The sequence below is a fragment of the Oncorhynchus mykiss genome, chromosome 1 (assembly GCF_057628025.1).
Source record: "Oncorhynchus mykiss isolate SJ-2025 chromosome 1, ASM5762802v1, whole genome shotgun sequence".
Lineage (NCBI taxonomy): Eukaryota > Metazoa > Chordata > Actinopteri > Salmoniformes > Salmonidae > Oncorhynchus > Oncorhynchus mykiss.
This window is the reverse complement of record NC_143022.1, coordinates 47,669,294-47,696,098: the sequence shown is the minus strand read 5'-3', so window position 1 is coordinate 47,696,098 and position 26,805 is coordinate 47,669,294. Positions and strand designations below refer to the sequence as shown.

Genomic DNA, 26,805 nt, shown 5'->3' with positions numbered 1-26,805 from the left:
GTCCTTCCAAAGAACATCCTTCCAGACACAAAGTCAGTTAGCATTATTAAAAAAAAACAACGACAAAGACATTAAGGGGCATCCCCATGATTGGATGAGGGCTAAGGGATGGACAGGGACTGTCAGCCTGGTGTTTTTATGTGCCTACAGATGCCTATGAACATAGAGGAAGACCGCGATGGAAAGCACCTGCTCCAGGCACTGGTTCCTCTCTACTGAGCCCCTCTTGGATGGCCTATCCTCTATACTTTCACTGAGCTGCCTATATCTGGGGCTTCTCCCTCCAGCATACCAGCAGCTCACCCAGACGTAGCCTTCTCTGATGAGCTCTTCTCTGGCCAGTGGGAACCAGGGTGAAGGGCCACAGTGCTGAAAACTGAGACTGGATCTACTAATTGAGTGGTAATAATGTGACCCAGTTGGAGGATGTATGAGTGCCTGCGCGACAGCTCCCTTCTAAACAGATTTATGAGCGAGAAAGAGACCAAACCTCAAATAACACGCTCCATAACATCTGTCATCTCATAACGTCCTTTTCCGTCTCATATAATATTGTCGTATCACTGAAGACCCTGCACCAAGATTCACACAAAAAAAACAGAGTTAGAGAGAGAGAGAGGAAAAAGGGACAGCTAACCTGGCATCAACACTCCCCAAGTCAGAGGCTACATTCATCAGGGAGGTGAAGTCAAGGGTCGCTTGGTAAGAGTAATGGAGCATGTCATTGAAGCCTCATCAGGAGGTTCTCTGGTTGGCTGCTAAAGTAAGCAGATACCCTATAAGGAATAAAGGAAAGACAGTTCGTAAGTGTAAATATATCAAATAATACCAGGTTAAATCAGAGTTACAATACTTTGTGATGTGTTGAATACAGCAAGAGCACGGAACATTCCCTATAAGGTGGATCTAAAAACATCAAGCAGAAGTTTCAATCTTAAGTTTCTTCAGGTTATAAGCAGAGTTCAGAGCGCATTCTATAACAGTATTTTCATTTGACGTGGAAAATCGTTGCAGTGGAAAATATCGTGGAGAAAAGCAGTATTGAGTAACACAGTGAATTCTGAACACAGGAACGCCCACACACAGTAGGTCTACTGTAACTTTAAACAACACCTTATTGATCCTGTCATAAACTAGCATTGACATGGTTACAGAGGACATTGGTTGTTGTACAGTATTCCACACATATTTTAGCCCTTTGAAACATTAAACAGGACAAAATGTAGCTCTGATCTCCATCCATGTTTCACCGTTAAATAAACAGAACACCACTACTTAGTGAACAACAGAAACACGGCTTCTCTTAGCGATTCTACAAGTTGCTAACTAAACACATTTGCCCTTTACTGGATGTTGGCGTGCTATTATATAGTCGTGATTTAGGAAGAGAGTAGTGCAGGCTGAGGTTGAGGCCCAGACAAGGAGGAGAGGCTAAGGGGCATGACAGTTTTACAAGATCCCCTGGAGTGAAGAAGTGTTCTCCATCATTTGGCTGCTGCGTCCTGCTGTTGGAGACTTATGGGCTGACACCTCAATGGCGACGCGGCTCAATGCAAGACGGCATACTGTTTAAGGCCCGGCTCCGGTTCCTCCCCCAATCACAGCTGAAACAGTTCATCCTTTATGGAGCTCCACACAGTCAGAGTTATTCATACAGACATATAGGGTGACACACTGTACCTCCTAGCCGTGGGAGGAGGATGTCCCCATGTGATGTTCTCAACCTTGCTCAAATCAAACGCGCGTGTGGCGCTGGCATGGTGGCCTTTGACGTGTATAATTCAATCAGAGGAACCGTCCAAAGAGTGTTAGCCTTAATTCCATGTCTCTCACCAGCAGGATTTGCACCGGGGATATTTCATCAGTTGAAGACTGATAACTGACGGCAAAAAGTGAGACCGCGAAGAGACAAGGGGGCGGAGCTTACTTAAGAGCATAACTGATATAAAGGATGAACTTCAAACCCTGGTGACCTTTGACAGCGGGGGGGGGGGGGGGGGGGGGGCGGCCTAAGATTATCTTCTCTGTGCTCCAGACCCGGGGTAAGACGAGAGGGCCTGAACAGAAGTGCTTCACAGCGGCACACATGCACACAGGGAGACCAAGAGCGTAGTCGTTCATCTTAAACCTTGCAAGCAAAGGTAAGGTCGGTTATTCATTGTTAAGTCGTGAGTTTTAGTACAGCTATTAATTGCAGAGGCTGTATAATTGTTGTAACAATACTGAAGTGTATAAATGCTACAAAGTCGATGTGTAAAATGAATGCAAAAAGTTCAAGCTTGTTTGATCTTTAAAACTATTGAAAATATAATCAAACACTAGATCCCTTCTTACTTTAAATACACATCTTTGGTTTATGTTTTCATTGGATTGCCATAACACTCTTATGTGGGCAATGCTTTTCTAAAAAAACTCTGGTTTCTCTACAGAGGCACTATGGGGGGGTCCAGAGTAAAATCAGCCCAGTATAATGTGCTCATGTACCGGAAGTATTTTATAGACCAGCAGCTGCAGTATTTCACTTCACGAGGCAGTGCACACAGAGTGCCAGGATTGCACTCAAGCTTTCTTAAAAGGACATTTTCTTCTCAATTTAATAAGACTTCCTGGTTAGATTTATTGTGATGGCTTTTGAAGTAAAGAGGCATAACGTGACAAAAAAACAAGCTCTATAACCTCGGGATATTCCACAAAGTGCTGAGCATTCCGAGGGATCCGTTTGGTTGACGGTTGCAGAAAATGGGCAAATAAAATGTTTTCCCCACCTATAAAGACTTTCAATTCAATTGATCCGGGGATGTAAATCAGAAGCAAACTCAAAGCTTGACTCAAACCATAAAGATGTGAGGTGTTTGTTCGGTTCTTCAAGGCTCATCACCTACAGTATGTGGAGCATACGTTAAGAACGTCAAGGTCTTCTAGTATTTTACGCAACTTTGTTTTTCATACTCTGGCAGTAATCATCGCTCACACACTCACCCATGATGAACAGCATTGTCTATCGGATCTAAAAAAAAAAAGAGAGAGAGAGAAAAGATTAACAATAGCACAGCTGAGACATTCAAACAATAAGACAGGAAGTGCTTAATAAAACAAATTGTAATTCATTGAGGTCTATGATTCACACAACCCCACAGCGAAAGAAGACTATGTTGACATGATTTTGAACAGGGCGCCGTGTTCCCAGAGAGAGGCACCTTCCTCAACAGTGTTATTCTAATGTTAGCGGAAAGCACACGACCCAGTGGAGCATGCAGAGAAGAGCAGAAGAAAGGGCCTGGCTAATTCGCTCGGCACTCAGTGAGGACACAGTGATGGAATGTGAATGTCAGCAGCCTCTTTATTTACACACTGTATAAAAACCAACTGGTAATTAACACCGGGGCGCCCTCCCGCGCTCAAGTGTAATTGACTGTTTCAAAAGGACCACCGCTTCATAATCCTGGCTGTGTATTCATATTACCCTCTCCATATTGCCCCATATCCCACCCTCCGTTTCAGGACAGGGGTCACCAACACTGGCTGAGACACTCAAACACATAAGACTTCTTTATGAAGGCATTAACATTTTGACATGTTCATGATGAGTAAGTGTAGTAAGATGGACCTCGGAGAGACCTTGTGCTACTGTCGAAGGTGTGTGGAGTCTTCTTATTTGTGCTGTGTGAGGAATTCTCTTGTGGAATACATCTTGAGTGGTAAGCCTACTGAGCATCCGTAGGAGCAAAACAATAATTGGCATTTTACTTGTATTCGTACGGGTAACTGGCTGAAAAGCTATTCAATTTCCCTTGGTATCTTCCGGGGTTCTGTAGTTGTAAAAATTGGAAATGGGCAGAATTGTAACACATTTCTGCTGCGTTTCGATTAGATCGAGTCAATTTGACAGCATCTTCTGGCATCCATTTCAAAGTGATCACCCCAATAGCCAATTTACAGCATAGTAATTATCCATGGTTACAAATAGTAGAAGTGTTGTGGTTAAAGACTCGTTCTTTATTCTCAACACTGCTCTCTACACCCGCTGTTAGTCGGAATAGAATATGCACTTGTTAATCTTGACCGGTGAGGCCTGTGAGCAACATACTGTATCGCCCTAACATGTGTCTATCTGGTCTCTACTGCTTCCTTACAGGGGGGACATAAACTTAATGAGAAGCTCATTTGCATTTGTTAATTTGGGTTAATGTGCACTAATTGATTCTTGTAACTTGTGTATTCCAATTAACTCAAGTTACAGTTGCCCAGTGGTCCTGCTCCTGCTGGAAATGAGTGGTGTTTTCTCCATTAAATTCCCTCTGAGACACTGCCAGATTGGCTGTAGAGTAATTAAGAGTTAATGAGCTTGGAAACAATTAGACCAAGCAATGTTCTTCCTACTTTGTTTATCTATTTCAGTGTGTCCATATTGCAACGTAAGACTGCTGACGACCCTTTTGAAGTCTATAACGATACAACTAAAACATGTCAGGTACAAAGAATTAGGCTACTTTTAATTGACTGAACTGTAGGTAAATAACAGACTGCATATATCCGAAAATAAATACAGGGAACCACCGAAAATACTCAAGCTATGCCTTCCTGTCTTGGGAGTAGTTTTCAAATCTCAACAACAGAACATTTGATAGTTTGAACAAGTGAACTTGTGGAATGTAATGATCGATAAATGAATGAAATCTACTCTCGTACTTCTTTATAACTGCGTAGTTTCACTCTCCTCCATTTTTGAGTCTCTTGCGGAGTCTCAACCTCTCGGAGCACAGGAACTGCTCGATCTTGGCAATTTGGGCTCTGATATTAGACTGCTGCGACACCTCGTTGTCCTGTGAGCTGGGTGGAAAAGCACAAGAAGCAGTCCCTCTGCTGAAGCTGGGGTGACAGGGAGAGGAGTCAGTCCTGGGGTACTCCTGCCACACCCTGCTGCTGCCCAAAGTGGAAGGGGTCGGGATGTTGGGCATCTCAGAGCTGACAGTTAGTTATTAGTTATGAGCCTTTTAGGCTTAAATAATAGATCCAACTTGTTGAAATTGTCCCTTTACATGTTTTAGGTGCTTTCCCCTCAAACATGTAACTCATGCTCATTGTTTCTCATTTCACAGCACCTGGCTCTAATAAACAGCAGACTGACACACTGCGATGATTGTGACGAGAGAGTAAGTGAGTGTGTGTGAGTGAGTGAGTGAGGAGAGGTAGCAAAGTATCCTTAGGTAGCCTATTCCCACAGCTACTCCATTCTCTATGTGAGTAGTATGTGAGTTGTATGTGTTGAACACACGTTGAAAATCCCAACCCCTCCACAGTAGTATCTCTGTGACCCTCAACATTAAGACTCAGACTCTGTGACCCTCAACCCAGAGGCCTGGATACAAAATAAAAAAGATTTACAGGAAACAATTATCTGAAATTGTTTTAACTGTTTTCTGTCACTTGTGATTTGACAGAAATGTCTGAGGGTTCCCTATAAACTTATGCGGAAGAGTTGATTCAACATTCGAGACATTCCCCAAGCATGGTTGATCGCATCTACTAATCTATCCCTCCGGAGTCGAGATACTGCTGTTCTCCATCAACCTCTAACTGAGAAAAATGCTGTCATTTCACTCGGCTGAAACGTTTTTGTCAAATAAGAAAAAAAAGTGAGCTTCAAGTTATTTTCATTGCTCTGCATAACTGCTCCTTAGATACTGTATATGAACTCACTTTTTCTATTGATATTTCATGAAAGGTATCTCTGATTTTGTTCCACTTCCCTCGATGATCTGTCTTGCGGGAAGTCAGGATGTTGTCAGCTTTCTGTGAGTCTGCAGACGTGGTCATCACTGACGGATCTGAATGACAAACAGGGAATGGAAGATATACTCAAGCCAATCAGATTCCCTTGATCAAATATCAGGTATGCCAATCGCAAGGAGGCAATCATGAAGTCGCAAAATAACGATGTTCCTTTTTCAGAGTAAAAGTACTTCGAAAGATTATTTGAAGACTAACTGATTGCCATACTCACCTGTACTGACATACTCACTGTTTTGCTTGCCCTTTAGGGTGATGGGTATTGTGAATGGAGAAGGAAGCTGTTGGAACCCAGAGGACTGTTTGGTTTTCAGTTCAGACACTGGAGATATCTGGCATGTAGAGGTTGTAGGCCTAATGTCATTCGTACGTTGACTAATTGCGATGCCCTGCATGTTCCTGGAATGTATGTCCAGTTAACACAAATGATGATTCATATCTTTTGTTGCTTGCAAAAAACGCATTGTCTTCTCTTCAACTTTTAGCGGGTCAGATTGTCTTGAATGATTGCTTTTGGAGGAGAGATCGGTCTCAATTCTTGGGGGCTTTGACGTCGGTGGGTTGTTGTGCGTAACTGCAGCATCCTTTTCATTGGCATGTTGTGGTCTCAACTTTTCCTCCACTGTAGAGTTACGGCAGTGGCCTTCATGAACCCTCTCAGACTGTGGTGAGCCCATAGCAAGTGGAGAAGGTTGGGACTGGGATCCAACAGGGCCGGCAATGTCCACACAAACATTTGAAGAAGGATGTTCAGGGACATCATCTCCATGGGTTCCATTAGGACTCGCATCAAGCTCTCCACTCTCTGGTAAGGTCTCCTGACAGTTAGGATCCAGTGTGCCCTCTGTCACCGACACAGTCTTTAGCTGGTTGTTCATGCTTATCCTCCGACTTCTTGGTGGCAATATTATAGTCCAACTGAGCACAGTCCTGTGCAACAACACTCTGGGGGCTGTTTTGCTGTGGAAGGTTCAGGGGCATTGATGGAAGACAAGATATTCCCGTTATCTCTTGCTCTGTTGTATTCTCAATGTGTGTTTTGCTGTGTTGGGCTGAAGCTGGTAATGACCTGCTAGGTGACACATTGTTGACCTCTGGCGTGTGACATCTTATTACATTGATTTCAAAGACCTTCTGAGGAAGCGCGTTGCATGGATCTGAGGACTGTGAGACTGCCGATGGGGTCTCAGCTCGGACTGGGCCAATGTCCTGAAATGATGATGCTGCTTTTCTGGCTGCCTCCGTGTTTATCACGTCTGGCTGGTTGTCATCTCTGGTGTATACACCCTCTGTTCTTGCCATCCAGCCCTTGTTCCTCCAGCCACTGGGTTAATGTCTAGCCCACTACAGACAGACCTGTTCTCAGAGCCAGATTGCACCCTCATAGAGTGACCTTTGTCGGTTAGATGGACATCCAGACATTATTAATCAAACTGCAGACTGGATCATTGGAATAACTGGAGTTACGTTTGTTGTTTGAGTCAGCTGGCTGACCTTCCCCTGCTCTGCAGATACTCAGCACATGGACCACGTCTGTGACCGTGGTCGGACCATCTGCAGATCCAGACTGGAGCGAGGCCAACCACTCCAGACTTCCTGCTAGTGGCAGGAGCACTAAGCTAGGTTTGTCAATACCCTGACGTCTCTCTCCACCTCCCTTTATGCCTGTGTACGCTGGATCGGAACCTGTACGCTGTTGATAACCTTATAGTTGGCTGTCTGTGGAGAGACCTCCATCACAGTCTCCAAACACCCCTCAGGACCGACTTCACAGCTTTGATCTGTGTTGGTAAACCACATAGCCAAACAACACCAAAGATACATTTGGGACAATTTCTACAAAGTTATTGAACCAACATCGATGCCACAATTAAATATGCAATTAACTTGAATGCGATGGTAATGAATCATGCAATGGCAATGACTGGCAAACAATATAATGTTATGTTTGTACAATATAATGCATCTTACCTGGCACATTTGTAACAATTCCCCTGTTTGTGCCTCTCCATCCACTACATCTGCATCCTCTCTAGGAATGCCCTTAGCAGATTGGTCTCTGCCTTCACCCTCTGGGTTCTGGTTGTCTTTCAGCCCACTCTGTATAGGCGAACGATAACCGATAAGAGTATTATTGAGGAATTCATGGTGTACGGTCGAAATACAGCAATTAAACATCTGTCTCTCTGTTATTAATCAGCAGTGTACAAAACATTACGCACACCTGCTCTTCCCATGACAGACTGATCAGGTGAAAGCTGTGATCCCGTATTGATGTCACTTTTTAAATCCAGGTTAAAGGATTGTTAAGCATTGAGACAGTCGAGACGTGGATTGTGTGTGTGTGCCATTCAGAAGGTGAATGGGCAAGACAAACGATTTAAGTGCCTTTGAACAGGGTATGGTAATAGGTGCCAAGCGCACCGGTTTGTGTCAGGAACTGCAATGCTGCTGGGTTTTTCACACTCAACAGTTTCCTGTGTGTATCAAGAATTGTCCACCACCCAAAGGCCATCCAGCCAACACGCCAACTGTGGTAAACATTGAGGTGGGCCAGCATCCCTGTGGAACGCTTTCGACACCTTGCAGAGTCCATGCCCCAGCGAATTGAGGCTGTTCTGAGGGCAAAAGGGGGTGCAACTCAATATTAGGAAGGTGTTCTTAGTATTTTGTACACTCAGCATATGTCAGCATGTGTAACTCAGATTTTTATTTGGCAAACGTTGCTGTCCCCCACCTCTAGGCCCTGTATGCGTTCTGCTTGCAGTATAGCATGGGGATGATAGTTCTATGTGTTTCTCGTGAAGGTGATCAGAAGCTGGACTGACTGGATCCCCACATGTCACAGAAGCTTCTGTTTAAGCACACGCAGTACACACAATTTTAACACAACTTTAGTGTGCTCAGCTGTGTTCAGCTGTGTGAAGCAGTGACACAAACATACACGTGTCTAGTTAAGTTTGACCACGCTTTTACATTACAGGAGAGACTTGGTCCATTGAATATGTTTGTCCAGTGCATCACAGCATCTTTTCAACCGTATTTGACAATATTCAGGGACACCTCACTGTCCAGTGTCATCTTTGAATTTCTGCACTCCTCCATCAGATCAGTCTTCGTTTTTCCTGGGTTTTCTCTCGGATCACTTCATGTTCTCTTTTAAGGGCCTGCAATAAAATTAATCACCCGAGAGGTTTTTTTGTGCAATAATACATTTTTATGTGTTTATTTAACCTGGACTGAGGGATCTAAACAGGAAGAGAAGCCAATACAAATCAGCTGGGCTGTGTCATGTTAATAATGATTTTAATAAATGAATGAATATGTGAATTAAACTGGGGTAGAGGGGGCGAGTAAGAGGCAATAAGATACGCGGCTGTAAACAGGGGATAAACACACTATCATTCAGTTGCACTTCGTGTGTACTAATGTGCAAAGTGTGATATATAGTGCAGTCCGCCATCTTTATGTGCGGCGAAGACTATCGTCATTTATTTCTGTCCTTGTAGAAATTCACTTCATAATCATTTAACTGGTTTTAAGAAGTCTTTGATCGAAAAGAGAGTGACAGAGGAAGTGTTTGTTCCACCATTTTGTATTAAACCATCAACAGTACTCTCTGGTCATTTAAATCATACCTATCAAATTGTGTTCTATTTTCAGAAAATCACGGGGCAATAAAAAATGCAATAAGTTGTAATAGAGCAGAATAAACATGGAACGGGAAAGTGAATTTTGCAGACCGTTTTGTAATCTGAAAAGAAAAACAATTTTCTTGAGCTTAGTTTGCTTATTTGAAACGAGGAGACACTAATAACTGCTAAAAGGCCTGATCGGGTACTCCTTCCGCTGTGCTTCAACCTCCAGCTCCACTCAGCTCACAGCCTGAGTTGATGACAGCAGAACCTGCTGGACATGCTGTAGTGAGATCATCACCTCTTGAACACACACAAAGGGGTGGGGGCTGTGTTAATGACATAAAGCACAACCGCTTGCCTGCCCCGTGTGGGAATCCCCTAACCCCCACAAACCAACCCCCTTCATTTTACACTGACACACTTTCCCCAAATCAATCAAATGTCACCTTTTAACATTTTCACCCCGTCGAGCGGCCAATGTAATACACTATGCTATGCAGGGAAAGACCGTTTGGATGCTGACCTTTTCTCCAGCCCTTTCAGTCGTACACTCTTCGCTGAGTTCCTTTAATTCATTTCTGTTTCCTGCTAAATAAAAACCTGTTTAATTATTAACATTTCATTAATTTTGTCTTGATATACAAGGTAATAAATACCCTGCTACATATCCAGTTTTCTCCCAAAAACGAAATCCCTCTTACCACATGCAGTCTGGGTTGCTCTTTGACTATGAGGTTGCAGTTCTCCAGATCCACCCACTGATGACACTTTGGCCTTAAGAAGCTTGTTATTAAGTTTCTCCACATCCTTGACGAAGACAAGAACATAAGAGTGCTTTCATTTACAAACTTGGAGACCCCAAAACTCTGATCCACATCCATAAGAGGGAAAAGTAACAAAATGATGTCATGGTCAAATGTGTGTAACCTTCAGTCTCCGGCACTTTATAGTACAGTGAATGCTGTACATGTATATTACAGAGATACTGCACAACAATGATATATGATCACTTCTTCGTCTGAAGAAGTGGACCAAGATGCAGCGTGGGGAAGGTTAATCATATTCTTTAATAATCACCAGAAAAACAAGAAAGAGAGAACCAACAGCCTTGTAGGGCTCAACAGCAACAATACAAGGACAAGATCCCACAACATAGGTGGGGAAAAAGGCCACCTAAGTATGATTCCCAATCAGAGACAACGATAGACAGCTGCCTCTGATTGGGAACCACACTCGGCCAAACACAAAGAAATACAACACATAGAATGCCCACCCAAGTCACACCCTGACCAAACCAACTAGAGACATAAAAAGGCTCTCCAAGGTCAGGGCGTGACATTGATCTCCTTGGCAGATAATTATTTGAGTTACACTTCCAGACACTGCCTTCTCTACCCAATTGTTCCCTATAAACAGCAGTCGATATGCTCTTTTAAAATTCATATTTAGATCACGTCTCAAGTGTTTTAAGGAGATGATTGTGGATTCTTGTTTTCTGTTTACAGACATTAGTTTTATTGTTGAGTCTCATGACATTTTCAACTGTAAGAGAGGCATCAGAGACTACAAAGAGAAAGTCATTGAACAAATGTAAGCTTGCTGAACTAAATTAATTAATGAAATGAAATCATGCAATTGTTGACCAAGTTAAATATTTCTGGGATTTATATACGGTGCATTCAGAAAGTATTCAAACCCCTTAACTTTTTCCACATTTTGTTACGTTACAGCCTTATTCTAAAATGCATTAAATAGTTTTTTTCCACTCATAAATCTACACACAATACCCCATAATGACAAAGCAAAAACAGGTTTATCAACATTGTTTCACATTTATATATATATATAAAAAATGGAAATATCACATGTACATACATTTTCAGACACTTTACTCTGTACTTTGTTGAAGCACCAGATTACAGCCTCAAGTCTTCTTGGGTATGATGCCAGTCCACCTGGTCATATGTCCCCAGTCCACCTGGTCATGCTGCTGCTCCAGTTTCAACTGTTCTGCCTGTGGCTACGGAACCCTGACCTGTTCACTGGACGTGCTACCTTTTCCCAGACCTGCTGTTTTGAACTCTCTCTCTACCGCACCTCCTGTCTCTAACTCTGAATGATCGGCTATGAAAAGCCAACAAGCCAACTGACATTTACTCCTGAGGTGCTGACCTGTTGCGCCCTCTACAACCACTGTGATTATTATTATCTGACCCTGCTGTTCATCTATACCCAGGACAGCCAGAAGAGGACTGGCCACCCCTCAGAGCCTGGTTCCTCTCTAGGTTTCTTCCTAGGTTCTGGCCTTTCTAGGGAGTTTTTCCTAGACACCGTGCCCCTACATCTGCTTGCTGTTTAAGGTTTTAGGCTGGGTTTCTGTACAGCACTTTGTGACATCGGCTGATGTAAAAAGGGCTTTAAAAATAAATTTGATTGATTGATTGATGACGCTACAAACTTTGCCACACCTATATTTGAGAAGTTTCTCCCATTCTTCTCTGCAGATCCTCTCAAGCTCTGTCCGGTTGGATGGGGAGCGTTGCTACAGAGCTATTTTCAGGTCTCTCCAGAGATGTTCGATCAGGTTCAAGTCTGGGCTCTGGCTGGACCACTCACGGACATTCAGAGACATGCCCCAAAGCCCCTCCTGCGTTGCCTTGGCTGTGTGCTTAGTGTCGTTGTCTTGTTGGAAGGTGAACCTTCGCCCCAGTCTAAGGTCATGTGCCAGCCAGCCTGCCTTTTACTGAGGAGTGGCTTCTGTCTGGCCACTCTACCAAAAGGCTGATTGTTGGATTGCTGCAGAGATAGTTGTCCTTCTGGAAGGTTATCCCATCTCCATAGAGGAACTGTGGAACTCAGAGTGACCATCGGGTTCTTGGTAACCTGCCTGTCCAAGGCCCTTCTCCCCCGATGTATCACTTTGGCAGGACAGCCAGCTCTAGGAAGAGTCTTGGGAGTTCCAAACTTCTTCCATTTAAGAATGATGGAGCCCACTGTGTTCTTGGGGACCTACAGTGCTGCAGAATGTTTTTTGGTACCCTTCCTCAGATCTGTGCCTCGACACAATCCTGTCTCGGAGGTAATAAGAAATAAGGTATTTCTGTTTCTGCAAACATTTCTAAAAACCTGTTTTCCCTTTTTCATAATGGGGTATTGTGCGTAGATTGATGAGGACTTTTTTAAAAATGTAAAACATTTTAGAATAAGGCTGTAACGTAACAAAATGTAGAAAAAGGGGAAGAGGTCTGAACCCTTTCCCGAATGCACTGCATCTGCAGCTTTATCTTTACTGCAAATGGAAAAGTAACATCCTCCAGATTAACTCCACAAGGTGGAAAAAAGTATTCCTATCTTCTTTAAATTAATAGCAGCTGCTGACCCCACCGTAACTGTATCACTACTTTACATAAATAGTGATACTATGGTTTAGGGGCAAAAGATTAACATGTTTCAAAAACCAAGCACAACAGAGTTACTGGTTGAATGCCAGACAAGCTACCTGGTAATGTGTGGCCTGCACACAGATTCCAAAGGCACTTATATATTTTGCCTTGTCCATTCACCCTCTGAATGACACACATACACAATTCGTGTCTCAATCGTCTCAATCCCTATTCAACCTGTCTCCTCCCCTTTACCTACATCGATTGAAGTAGATTTAACAAGTGACATCAATAAGGGATCATAGATTTCACCCGGATTCCCCCGGTCAGTCTATGTCATGGAAAGAGAAGGTGTTCCTAATGTTATGTACACTCAGTGTATATTAGAGTCTTGGGCAAAGTCTGGCTTTTAAAACGTATGGTAACACTTTACATTAACTTCCTCTGCACAGGTATAAGAGCAACTTAAGTTTGACATAAAATGTCTACATGTTCTAGTGGGCATGGCTGTGGTGGGAGTACCATTTTGCTCCAGCTTCTTGTGGGCCTGCTTGACCATGACCCACTGTCTGGAAAGAGCCCCAAACCACTTCTCCACTTCCGCCAGTTGGTTCAGGTGGCTGTCTTTAGTCTGGGTCTGCAGCTGCAGCTTCTGCTCCTCTAACTAGAAGTAAAGTGGGTTCTCTCTCAGCAGATCAGGTCAGGATTGGTCTGATTTTTCGAAGTCCGTTTGCCACAAAGGAGGATACTGGGAAAGAGTTTGCTGTCACTTTGGGCTGAGAGGACCTTTGTTTAACATCTTGGCCGCCGGGCTCCCCTCCTAGAGATAAGGAGTCAACTTGACACATGCCTGAGAGCCTTTTATTGTTCGTCGCTGTCATTTTTGTTTGATTGTCTGAATCAAGACGCTTTTTTTCTTTGCCACTGGAAGGTTAAACAGAGTGAGGCTCAGTTGTAAAATATTATAGTGATATTTTCCCGGCTGCACTGGCAGTTCAAGTGTCACACACTCCCTATCCGTTACTCCTGATGAGCCAATCCCTCCCCCTCATCCTCCTCTTTAATTCCGCCCACTCCCACTCTCCCCCGTCGACATTTTATATAATTGGAATCCGTACCAGCTCGCTTAATTTCTTCTCCAAACTGTACTCGAACAACTGTAGAACCGCTGTAAAAAGACGGTTATGTTTACAGTCTACAGTGCAGACTTTCAGGGAAGTTTTGTAGTATTAAGCAAAGCCTTGCATATGTGCAAATAACATTCATTTAAACTAACCATACAAATGATTTAATATACAGTACGACATCAAATAAAGTCAACACAATTGTGCCTTGATATAAGCAAGAAGTCAATTATTTTACTCCAAAATAAAATGTCAAAAAAAAGAGCCTGCATTCCTCAAGAGCAGGGTTAGGTTGTAAATGCAGTGAACCATGGGGACTTCCATATATCAGCTGTCTCAACCCAGTATCTATTCCACATACACACCAACTCATAAGGCCAGCGGTGGGATAGCTTTTCACATCGTTCACCCATATCCCCCAAAACGGGGGAAAAGCGGAGGGGATTCTTCCTGGTGTGTTTTCTAGAAATGTTGCCTGTAACAATTTCACTTCCTCCTTCAGACTGTTAATCTCCTTGTTCAGCTGGTGCTTTCCCTTCAATTAAACATTGTCACAATAGATGTATTTAGTTTATTAGAATCAATAGAATAGTATTTGTGAACTATAAACTAAACTCAGTAACTTCATTTTGGCATTACTGAATTACTGCATTTGTACAACACCATTTGAAATAATAATAAAAAATAGTATGAATAAAGGGAAAAAATTTTTAAGAATAGCTTTATCATATTGTTTCATCTTCGACACCTCTGATTTGGGACTGATATTATGTCATGATATCAGAATCAAATGTTTCCAAACTATAAAGCAAAATTGGACACAAAAAATACATTGAGCATGTTTACATGCACACCAATAATTTGATATAAAACTGATTATGGCAGTAGGCCGAGTATGGCAATAGTCATGTAAACACTTTACTCTGCTTATCCTAAGGTCAAAATCGAAGTAAGCATACGCCGACTAAAACATGTTTACAGTTTTATCCAGCGGTGTATTTGATCTGCGCATGTGCCAGCACCAGCAACCCAAGCCTCCTGCGTTTGCACGAGTGCAGTGAATTCAGAGAAACGGAAAGTATGCATTTTATAAATAGTTTTCACATACAAACTTTATATATCCGAACTCGGAATCAAATGGTCTTTGCAAAAATAACATGATATAACCATGTGCTAGAACGCTTATTTTCATTGGCGATTTTCTACATTTATTTAATTTAAGTCCCACCAGGTAGCCTGATTTCAGATGTGTTAGAACGCTCATTTTGATTGCCGATTTTCTGCATTTTATTTAAGTCCCATCAGTTGGCCTGATTTCAGATGTGTCCATGTAAACAGGAATAGTAGGCAAATCCTTCTTCCTGCAAAGCATGTAAACATTTTAAACAAACTATTACATTAATCTGACAATCCACAATAACCGTATTATTGTGTGCACGTAACCACAGTCATGCTTCCACTCCACCACATAGCCGCTGGAAGTAGGGGTGTTGAGGGTGAAAAATCTGGAGAAAAGGAAAAGAAAAAAGGGGTGCTGTCATTTGTGAGATATTCTGCTTTTCTAATTTCCTCCTTCGATACAAGTTTACTAATCTTTTCTTCATACTGAGTTTCACCCTCCGGAAGCAAAGTGCATACAAATAATATATAAAATACATAGTCAATCTCAAATTTTAAATTATTACTAGAGTATTATTCGCAGTGCCGTCAAAAAGGCCTAGTGCAGTCAAAATCTTGATTCTCCAGTGTTTTATAAATATTTCCACACTGTGAGGTTGGAAAAATACTGTGAAAATGATGACATTGCCCTTTTAGTGTAAGAGCGGTTTGAAAACGCCGCCTGAGATTTCAGCCCGTTCAGGTGGGATGGAGTTTTGGCCTTGCATGGCCAAAGACCAATAAGAAAGAGTTCCAAACCTCTCTGCCAATAACAGCTCATTTTCAGTATCCCCCCCTCACTCAGACAACTCCCAGACAGCGTTAACAAGTTTTGTTTCTTTTTACCATTGTAATTGAAAACAACCACAGTAAGGTACTTAATTGTTAACCAGAAATGGTTTGATATTGAGATAAAAACGGCTGCAAACATTTAAAATGACTGAACAAATCATGATCAATACCAATACATTTTTCCTAAAGACAGAGTTGGATACCGGTCTACAGAATAAATTCAAAGAGGGAGGCTCAACTATGAATTGAGTTTCAGTAGTTCATCCCAATATCTTCGGGGAAGTAGGGGTGCATTCGAGTGGTGATATTAGTGCCCTGGAAAGCAGGTAAAAGGAAAACGCTTTCTACATATAGTTCATTTGCATATGCGTGTGGCATTTGGCTCATGGAGTTTATTTAAGTTCCCATTAAACTATGCATTGCATACTCGAAAAGTGCACACAAGATTAAGCTGTTAGTTTGCAGAGGAATAATGGGTGGTGAGCCCAGTAAATAGGTTATTAAACTTGGTTATCCAAGTAAATCAAGAGGCAACAGCAGATTAAATAATGCCTGAGCCAAAACACATTGTCAGGCCTATCCCATATGTAATCTGAATACATGTAAATAACCTTATGTGAAAATTCACAACACAGTATTCTAAGATCAGATAAATGCCTATCATCGGCTTTCATTTAATTGCTAGTCTGGGCATTAAAGAATCTGGAGTTTGAATGCAGGTAAACCAATGAGATACCCAGACTTTGACGTCATGCCCCTAATACGTCCATATGATTATAAAAAAAATCAGTGTAGTTAAAATATTTGCCACTACTCCATCGTCACACTATATAGGAAAACAAACGTGATGGAATTTATCTTGGGCAAGATATTCTGACGTGACATCCTCTCCTTTTAACCTCACACCTATAAACCCAAGAACTACAAAGTGTTACTTTAATGGCATGCCTGAGGATCACATAGATTCAATACTTTTGTTTCTGTTCCAGAAACATGGCAATAACAATAAAAGGCAAGAGACAATAGTTTATTTTCCTCTTATAATCTTAAACATGTCCAGTGTCAGGTTTCAAGTGCTTGCTCCAGGGTACCCCTTTTTACAAGCAAATACGAGAATTCATCAGGTTTTTTTCTTGCATGACCCCGTTCTGATGTGCAACTACAGCTGGCTTGTGTCCAGATGGCCAAAAATGGCGGTGAGCTTCCTCTGAAAAATCATAATACACCTCCTACGAAATTACACTCCCCAATTCCTCATGACTTGGCCAAATAGAGCCGTACGTGTCCGAGCTCTTCCTGGTAAATAATGGGATGAAGAGGAAGTTGTTGTTGTGGAGACGTTCCTGAAAATGTTAGTTTTTCCAAGAACGTAAAAATAGATTATCCGGCTTTATGTTACAGTAACATCAAGAGATATTTAAAGGGTGTTTATAAATCCCCATTCCATGTGAATATGTAGTTCTTCTATTATCCGGCTTTATGTTACAGTAACATCAAGAGATATTTAAAGGGTGTTTATAAATCCCCATTCCATGTGAATATGTAGTTCTTCTATTATCCGGCTTTATGTTATAGTAACATCAAGAGATATTTAAAGGGTGTTTATAAATCCCCATTCCATGTGAATATGTAGTTCTTCTATTATCCGGCTTTATGTTACAGTAACATCAAGAGATATTTAAAGGGTGTTTATAAATCCCCATTCCATGTGAATATGTAGTTCTTCCACTGCAGCAAGAAGACTTGTTTAAAATTCCAACACTTGTAAGGAAATTATCCCACTGTCTGTCTCGTGAGGGGTGTATGATAACGACAGCTCCTTTTCAAAGTCGTGTCCTCCAGTCCAAAAAAAATAAATACAATAATTGTATTGTAAAGTTAGGGAAATAAGAATTCAAATGCATTCTATAATTTATGTCTTTCCACAGTAACCCTAGCTTAGTGTGGCGGGGAGTTTTCCTGAGTGTGCACTGAGATCCGTCAAGACGTTCAGGTCAGGAGGTTTTGTTGGGACTAATTAACACTCTGATAACTCCTGTACAAGTAAAAACAATATATATAATATAATATAGCAAATAAGTCATATTTGGTATACGCCTAACGTTACAGAACTGCAGGGTATACAGTGCAATGATTTGGTAGTAGTAGCAATTCTACTGCATTGAGAATAACATCTTCAACCCATCAAGGTGGAAATGAAGCTGTCCTGAGAGTCTAATAGGGGTCAGAGCCATTACACTGAATGGACAAATTGCCCTGTCATTCATCTTAAATGAAATAAGTTATTTAATTTGACCTGTAGATGGTCCCTGTCTCCTCATCATGACCACTTTTTAAGTGGGAGGTCTCCACTGCCGACGATCCTTTGATAGAAAATAGTATTTTCTCCATTCAACCTGCCCCATTATCAATCAAGTGCAGGGATTAAATGAACCAGTTAGAATTTGCTACTATCATAAATGACATTGTGACCTGGGGAGGGGGGGGGGGGGCAATTTCTTTATTTGCCTGTCCTCTGATTCATTTGAGCAGATATTAAACAATTCTATAAGCCATGAAAAGCCAAATTAAAAGGACACCATCCATACAACGGGATAATTCCCATCAGCAACATGAAGGGTTTATTACCTTCGAGTTTTATTACTATTGTCTTGTAATGCACTGAGGGAGACCACTGCCATAACCAAAGCCCTGAGGTGAAGTTGATACGTATTTAATCACAATGTCATCGATCACGACGGCTGGGCTGACTTAAATGCTTAAAGCACAGCTACAGCAAACTATTTAGGGCTCTTACACCACAATTACATAATTACCACCAGGTAATGACTGAGCTCAATAATGTTGTAAGAGATGAAGTAAACAAGCATCATAAATTCATGCCGTAGAAAATAAATGACCACACAATAGCATGAAAATACTGACTGTGCAAATAAAATAATATGAACACAACATGCAAACATTTCAAAGATTTTACTGAGTTACAGTTCATCTAAGGAAATCACTCAACTGAAATAAATTCATTAGACCCTAATCTATGAATTTCACATGACTGGGAATACAGACATGCATCTGTTGGTCACAAATACCTTAAAAAATGGGTAGGGGTGTGGATCAGAAAACCAGTCAGTATCTGGTGTGACCACCATTTGCCTCATCCAGGGCGACACATCTCCTTTGCATAGTTAATCAGGCTGTTGATTGAGGCATGTGGAATGTTGTCCCATTCCTCTTCAATGGCAGTGCGAAGTTGCTGGATATTGGCGGGAATTGGAACACACTGTCGTACACGTCGGTCCAGAGCATCCCAAACATGCTCAATGGGTGTCATGTCTGGTGAGTATGCAGGCTATGGAAGAACTGGGACATTTTCAGCTTCCAGGTATTGTGTACAGATCCTTGCGACATGGGTCTGTGCATTATCATGCTGAAACATGAAGATATTGAGGTGGATGAATGGCACAACAATGGGCCTCAGGATCTCGTCACGGTATCTCTGTGCATTCAAATTGCCATCGATAAAATGCAATTGTGTTCATTGTCCATAGCTTATGCCTGCCCATACCATAACCAAACCGCCACCATGGGGCACTGTTCACAACGCTGACATAAGAAAACTGCTCGCCCACACGATGCCATACATGTGGTCTGCGGTTGTGAGGCCAGCTGGACGTGCTTCCAAACTCTTTAAAAAGAGGTCGAAGGCGGCTTATGGTAGAGACATGAACATTCAATTCTCTAGCTTCTGGTGGACATTCCTTCAGTCAGTATGCCAACTGCATGCCCCATCAAAACTTGAGCCATAATGTTGTGTGACACATTTTAGAGTGGCCATTTTTTGTCCCCAGCACAAGGTGCACCTCTGTAATGATCATGCTGTTTAATCAGCTTCTTGATATACCACACCTGTCAGGTGGATGGCGAACCTTGGCAAAGGAGAAATGCTCACAAACAGGGATGTAAACAAATTTGTACACAACATTTTGTAGATATAAGCTTTTTGTGCATATGTAACATTTTTGGGATCTTTTATTTCAGCTCAGGAAATATGGGATCAACAATTTACACATTGCGTTTATATTTTTGTTTAGTATGCTTCCATTATATGATGATTCCTTTATGGGATGATTTTAAATTATTTAGATGACTGGGAGGTTCAGAATTACATGATCACTTGCCAAACAATATTTGGCAGCTCACTAAAGAACCTCACATGTGACTCTCTGTTTAAATAAAAGGTTAACTACAATAAATATAACATCCAAGTTAGACAATACAGTAAATCCTTAGCCAGGGTGGGCCAGGGTGGGTGGAGGCTTTGGTTTCAGCCAAGCAGTAACATACTTTTTACTATGGTCTTTTACCTTATCAGTATTTTGACAAAAAAAAGATATGATATCTAGCAAGCGACATCAACATTTTATGTGCAAGTGCTTCCGCATGGTCGGCAGCTTTATCATCCCTGCCAGCTATAATCCATAAGGTGTTTAACGCATGTGTACCCTAATAATTGCATTTAATCCTATGCATTCACCAATAATTGTTACTAGCACTAGGAGGCGTGAGATGACCAGAGTACACACTTACAGCAGATGGACGGTACAGCTGAATAGTTTTAGAAATATTCTAAAACACACAAATTGCCATATTTTGAAAACCTTGGTCACTGTAACTTTATAACATTGAAATAGAAACTATTCTGCATCATTGTATGTCAACATCACCGGGTTGCTTCACTTCAACATGAGCTTATTTGAACCCGAGCACTTAGCAGGTATGACATCGGTTCTCTGTGTCCAAATATGATTCAGGACTTTAAATCAATCCTGACCTAAATCAACTGAAAAATAGAGCAACAAATAAGGGAACAGTGCATACCTGGAATAGTGATGAGCGATTAGGGCTTTTTGAGGTTGGTTCGGGATTAATGCTGTAACACAGAATATATATTTTTTAAGTCCCATGATGGTAGGTACTGCCCATTACTGCTTATCAGTTACTAACCATCATTTCTTCCAAATGTTTTACTAAAATATTTAAGTTGTTGTGTAGATTACATTTTTGGATTCGATTACTTTATTATTTCATTCCCAAGTCATCTCTATTGAGCTGCTGCCGGGGCTGTCTGACAAAATTGGCACCTTGTAGATCTTCAAAGTAAATAAGGTATACTTTTATTGCTTGTTTATTTCACCTTTATTTAACTAGGTAGGCCAGTTGAGGACAAGTTCTCATTTACATCTGCGACCTGGCCAAGATAAAGCAAAGCAGTGCGACAAAAACAACTACACAGAGTTACACATAAACAAACGTACAGTCAATAACACAATAGAATAGAAAAATAGAAAAATCTATGTACAGTGTGTGCAAACGTGGAAGAGTAGAGAGGTATGCAATAAATAGGCCATAAAGGTGAAATAATTACAATTTAGCATTAATACTGGAGTGATAGATGTGCAGATGATGATGTGTAAATGAGCAAGAGGGTAAGTAATAATATGGGGATGAGGTAGTTGGGTGTGCTATTTACAGATTGGCTGTGTACAGGTACAGTGATCAGTAAGCTGCTCTGACAGCTGATGCTTAAAGTTAGAGAGGGAGATATAAGACTCCAGCTTCAGAGATTTTTGCAATTCGTTCCAGTCATTAGCAGCATAGAACTGGAAGGAAAGGCGGCCAAAGGAAGTATTGGCTTTGGGGGTGACCAGTGCAATATACCTGCTGGAGCGCGTGCTACTGGTGGATGTTGCTATGGTGACCAGGGAACTGAGATAAGGCGGGGCTTTACCTCGCAAAGACTTATAGATGACCTGGAGCCAGTGGGTTTGGCGATGGATATGTAGTGAGGGCCAGCCAACGAGAACATACAGGTCACAGTGGTGGGTAGTATATGGGGCTTTGATGACAAGGATCGGTAGGTGTTGGTCAATTAGTTGTTTGAAAACAGAAAAAGAACCAACATTTCGGTTAATCGCTCAGCACTAAACTGGAATAACTAATTAATTGATTGAATTGTGTCCTGTACATCTCACTGATTGCCTCCATGTCTATCTCTTTGAATAAAAACCTTCAGCATCACCTTGTCTCTGTGTGATCAATCTTCTAGTTGATCAATCTTCTAGTTTTGTATTTGTTAGATTGCTCCTTCCCCGTTCATAGACGCTAACTACCGTTACCGCCTATCGATGAGGTATCTTTAGCGCTTATTGATGAAGGTATATTTTTCCTGGCGGATTTTTGTTAAGATCCCCTCACACTTGGTCTGAACGTGAACACCCATAGCTTGTGGAATGGTTTTGGAAACATAAGGAATGTATCTCTCATAACAGTGAGAAAAATACCCCGATAAATACGTTTTTTTAAATGACTAAACACTTTTAAAGGGTTAGTGTCGCACATGTCCATATCTCCATGTTACAGCACGTGTTTACGGAAGACAGATGGACGGTCAAGGCGACCACCTGCGCTAATTAGACATCTAGCATGCTCTGAACACCCGTGTGTAAAGGAACGCTGCCAGAAACGTAATTGAACTGAAAAATACTGTCAGCTTCAACTGTAATAAAGCTGGTTACAACAGTAAGTGTATATTTTTGTATTTGTGAAATGATTTTGGTGTGATATGAAAGTAAAGGGCTTTATGTTTTCTAGAACCGTATCACAATTGAGAATTAATTCACATTTAGATATAGTTTTTGCCTGTCAGAGCCAGCCTACCTCTGAAAATAGCCAGGTCCTTGGACCTTAAGGAGTAACGGTAGGTTATCGTAGCTACACTGGGCTAGATTTCTCCCTGCCTTTTCAGGAACCCCCTAAAAGCTCACTCGGGCACCCATAGGACCTCTGGCTGAGACCCACTGGTGTAGCTCCAGGCCTATATAGTTAGCAGACCCCTGTTTAGAGAAATGTGCCTTTGACTAGCTACATGGCGTCGACCTCAGAGCCTGGGGTCACGGGTGTATTAGTCACACATGGTATTTTACAACGTGTTTTTCTACATGACAAATTCAGGTCGGTTTCCCCGTTACGTTTGGTTCCTAGGTTGTACAACCCTGGTTAAGTCTGGGCTACCTGTAAATCATTTTCACCAACCGTCTTCAAGTCCAAGGGCCTATAAACCAGAACAAGGCACCGACTTACTGATAGACCCCTTCCAGCGAGCTAACGTTAGCTGGCTAGGTAGCATGGTTGGTGACTTACCAATTTCACAGCTGATTTCCTTTGGATGGGAAGAAACAAGCACACTTTTGAGAATACACAATAAGTGATTTTAAGTAAATCTAGCAAGGTTTCTAATATTATATAGTGACAGTGTTGTTTGCTTAGCTAGTTAGCTACATTTATGAAAGTAATAAAGGCAATGTTGTAGGCCTAGCTAGCCATCTGTTATTTAAATGTAATCACCCGCTCGCACACAGCCAGGCCAGCGCGCGAGAAAAACAAACAAAACTGGACATCATTTGGACCTGTGTTCTGACACCTGAATGCACAGCACACATATCTACAAAAAGCACATTTCTGAAATGTATCATCTTAATATTAAATTTGCAACCTAAATCTAACCTTAAATTAAGAGTTTTGACAATTTTGACTTTGTGGCTGTGGAATCTGACTGGCCACAGAAGCTAGTGGAAACCTGACCGGTGATTGTGTGCATGCCAGATATGTGACTGCACATTATTTTACCTGTGCAAAGGGAAGGAAACACTTACGTTACTCACTCTCCAACCAAAGTGAATGTTTTGAGAATCAAACTGAAGTGAAGAGCTAATTTAGCAACACTTTGAGGATAGCGGAAGTTAATAAAAGTGCTTATTTATGAACCATGAAAACAGCCCCAGACCATTATTCCTCCTCCACCAGACTTTACAGTTGGCACTATGCATTGGACCTGGTAGCATTCTCCTGGCATCCGCCAAACCCAGATTCCTCCGTCAGACTGTCAGACGCTGAAGCTTGATTCACCACTCCAGAGAACGCGTTTCCACTGATACATAGTCCAATGGCGGCGAGGTTTACACCACTCCAACCGACGCTTGGCATTGCTCATGGTGATCTTAGGCTTGTGTGCAGCTGTCTGGCCATGGAAACCCATTTCATGAAGCTCCCGACAAACAGTTCTTGTGCTGGTTGCTTCCAGAGGCAGTTTGGAACTCTGTGTTGCAACCGAGGACACTCAGCACTTGGCGGTCCCGTTCTGAGCTTGTGTGGCCTACCACTTCACAGCTGAGCAGTTGTTGCTCCTAGACGTTTCCTCTTCACAATAACAGCACTTCCAGTTGACCGGGGTAGCTCTAGCAGGGCAGGAAGTTGACAAACTGGCTTGTTGGAATGGTGTCATTCTATGACGGTGCCACGTTGAAAGTCACTGAGCTCTTCAGTAAGGCCATTCTACTGCCAACCGTTGGAGACAGTTGGGAAATCTGAGCATCAGTCCAATCCAAGCAGTCCATGGCGCTTCATTTCCACAGACCTGTAAGTCATCATCTACTATCATAGTGTAAAGTCAAATTGAAACCAGAGACTACATTTTATATAGTATCTATACATTTGAGTCCAATTTTTTCTGACAGGAGAAATGTTTTCATTGCAATATTCTCAAATCTGCATGAAAAAAAATTGCATTTTCCCAAAAGAGGTGTATTTCCAAACTGACTTGTTGCAGATGTATAACTATTGGTCATGACGTAATGCACTTAAAAAGCACTAGTTGTATAACTTTTCATTTACCAAATAAATAAAAAACTAAACTTCTGTGTTTCCATCCTATTTTTAAAAAATCTCTGTTGACGGTTTTTGGACAATGTCTAAGATAAACAGCAAATATGCCCACTCTACAGTGCGGAGGGTACATGCTGAGGGTAAAGATAAGAGTGGGATCATTTTTATTTGCCAATTGGCAGCCAAGCACCGATCATCATGTCGCCACAATACAAATAAAGATCCTCAACAGTTATTGGAAAGGAGCATCGAGCTCACCACCCTGCACTATCACCACCCTGCTGTCACGGTCGTTGTAACGAGGAGACCAAGGCGCAACGTGATGAGAATACATTCCTCTTTATTAAAGGAAGACCACTTAAACAAACTAACAAAAACAACCGTGACACTATAAACACTAGTGCTGACATAGACAATAACCCACAGATAAAGCAAGGAATATGGCTACCTAAATATGGTTCCCAATCAGAGACAACAGTAAACAGCTGCCTCTGATTGAGAACCAATCTAGGCAACCATAGACATATAAACCCCTAGACTAGTAAAACCCCAAGACATACAAAACCCCTAGACATATGAAAAGCCCGAGAGAATACAAAAACTAAACACACCACCCTTGTCACACCCTGACCAAACCAAATATTAAAGAAAACAAAGATAACTAAGGTCAGGGCGTGACACCTGTGAAGTTCATCATAACCATAACCTCATCTGTAGCCTAATCAACTGAGCATGCTTTTCCAAATCTCAGTGGGAGGACCACACAACATAACATCGCTTGACTGCAAGTTTACTTCGACATGATGGTTATTTTGTCAATATTTGCACAAAAGCGTTTCCAGTGCAGTTGTCGCATCTATGATTAAAAAATGATTTAACCTTTTCTAGTGCATTTTGTTTTGTCGACATCAAGAAAGTTTACTGACAAATTAGCTGTTTTCATCAGGTTACATTTTTGTCCTCTCATAAACAGTCTGGATGGAAACCTGTTTACTGTGTTTATACTGTCTAATACTCTTCAATTTAGCATTTGGGAACCCACAGGGATGCACATTTTGTTATAGCCCAGGACATATACACCAGATTCAACTAAAACTAAGTACATCAGGGATGCTGGTGTCGGGCAAAAACTTAATGTCGAGCCATGTAAGGTACCCAGGAGTAGGGTTAAAGAACAGTCCATTCCTTTACTCTGGTTGATGAAGTGAGGCAGGAGTAGACAATTCTGAGACTGCTGCAGCTAGTAGCGTTTCCTATGCTGGACAATCTGTTGGAAGGTAGAGAGGCCTCTCTCTCCTCACTTGATGTACACCAGCAACTACCTGGACAATGAGACCCTGAGGGCCTTCAAGGAATCACAGTATGTTGTGTGATTTTTTTTATCGGTCTTAATTTAATATCTTATATGAATATTTCGACCATAATTGAAGATCTCATACAGGCCTACAGAGTACAATATTCCTGTTGGTGAGGTCAACAGTTTTTTCAGTGGCACAAAATTGTATGTTTTCTTCTGTGGAACGGAGGATAATTGGCTTTCAGCAGCATTGGTCTGTCTGGAGTACCTGCCTGACCAGCAGGTGGTGGAGGTGAGTCGTGAGCTGCCCAGGTGTCCAGGTGCTGTTTTGTTGGCTAGGGCCAGCACCATTGCTCAGGCAAACAATGGTCCAAACTGATGCTGTATGAAGCACTGGTGAATACTACGGCCGGCCCGACCGCTCGCCCCTGCTCGCCAATCACATGTCCGACATATACATTGGGGTTACCGGACTTCTAGGTGACCACTTCATGTGACTTCGGTCAAGATGGCACCTTTTCTATTACCAGCTAGTTGTAATGCTGCATTAAAGGGGCAATATGCGGTTGCTACATAATTTTTTAAAATAAAAAATATAAAAAATTATATGCAGACATTTATTCTTAAAAAATATTACTTACCAATGTGTCATGAGCTTAGTTCAACTGTCTAACCCCATCAGAACCCAAAATATAAGCTTGTTTTACTCCATTGTTTGTAAACAATGTCATTGTAAACTAAACACATTGTAACTTCAAAGCTATCATTTTGATCTCACGGATGGTCAGTCCCTGCATCCATATACCCGTCTATGAATTTGGTTACATTTTTCCAGTCCCACCCCTAAGCTGTTTACCCAAAACTGTGGTGGTGTGACTGCTTTGTTGTTGTTTGAACTGCAG

General features: G+C 41.7%; 1 long non-coding RNA gene and 1 pseudogene across 1 annotated transcript in view; both read right to left on the bottom strand.

Annotated features, from left to right (window-relative positions):
• The window catches only part of LOC149985523 (uncharacterized), a 509,038-nt gene that overhangs the window by 77,614 nt on the left and 404,619 nt on the right, over window positions 1-26,805 (bottom strand). The window lies entirely within an intron of this gene.
• Window positions 5,324-26,254, bottom strand: LOC149985524 (uncharacterized; annotated as a pseudogene).